Genomic DNA, 1,143 nt, shown 5'->3' on the forward strand with positions numbered 1-1,143 from the left:
ATGTAAGTAAAATTTTGCTGAAGATAATGCAAAAATGATTGTTGCCATACATCTACAGTGAGCTTTTAGAAATACAGACTGGATTCAGGAGATGTGGAACAAGGGATATTATTCCTGATGTCAAATCAATATTGCCTGCAAGCAGAGAATACCAGAAGGATGTTTTGGTGTTTTTGTTGTTAGGTCCAATCAAGTTGGTTCAGCTCATAGTGACCCTATGCACAACAGTACAAAACACTGTCCAGTCTTGTGCCATCCTTAAAACTGTAGTTATATTTGAGCCCCTTATTGCTGCCAAGGTGTCAGTCCTTGTTGTTGGATCTCCTTCTTTTTCACTTACGCTCCATTTTACCAAACATAATGTCCTTCTCCTGGGACTGGTCCCTCCTAATAATAAGTCCAAACTAGGAAACACAAAGTTTTGCCATCTTTGCTTCTAAAGAGCATTCTGGGTGTACTTCTTCCAACATATATTTATTTGTTCTTCTGGCATTCTATGGTAATTTTAATATACATCTCCAACACTGTAACTCAAATGCATCAGTTCTTCTATGGTTCTCTTTATTCATTATCCAATTTTCATATGCATATGTGGCTATTGAAAATACTGTGGCTTCAGTTTGATGCACCTTAGACCTAAAACGGGTATCTTTGCTCTTTAATGCTAGGCAGATTTAACAAGTGCATTATGCCCTTTGATTTCTTAACTGCTGCTGCTTCAGAGAGTGTTAATTGTGGATTCAAGCAAAATTAAGTCTTTGATAACTTCAATTTTCACTCCATTTCTCATGATGTTATTTATTTGTCCAGTTATGAGGATTTTTATTTTCTTTACATTAAGGTGCAATCCATACTTAAGGCTATTATATTTGATCTTCATCATTGAATATTTTAAGTCCTCTTCACTTTCACCAAGAATGGTTGTATCATCTGTGGAATATATTTATTTGAGCTTTATTGACTATGGAACAGCAACAGCATTGGACTGTGTGAATTATTACCAATTATGGATCACATTGTGAAAAATGAGTATTCTAGAACACTTAATTGTATTCAGGAGGAACCTGTACATAGATCAAGAGGCAGCTGTTTGAACAGAACAAGATGATACTAAATGGTATATGTCAGAACAAGGGGATACAG

At 35.5% G+C, this 1,143-nt stretch overlaps 1 protein-coding gene across 1 annotated transcript in view; it reads left to right on the top strand.

Moving 5' to 3' along the window:
- LOC102829695 (neuron navigator 3-like) overlaps positions 1–1,143 on the top strand; it is a 301,006-nt gene that overhangs the window by 48,866 nt on the left and 250,997 nt on the right. The window lies entirely within an intron of this gene.

The sequence above is a fragment of the Chrysochloris asiatica genome, unplaced genomic scaffold (genome assembly GCF_000296735.1).
Source record: "Chrysochloris asiatica unplaced genomic scaffold, ChrAsi1.0 scaffold00387, whole genome shotgun sequence".
In the NCBI taxonomy this organism is placed as follows: domain Eukaryota; kingdom Metazoa; phylum Chordata; class Mammalia; order Afrosoricida; family Chrysochloridae; genus Chrysochloris; species Chrysochloris asiatica.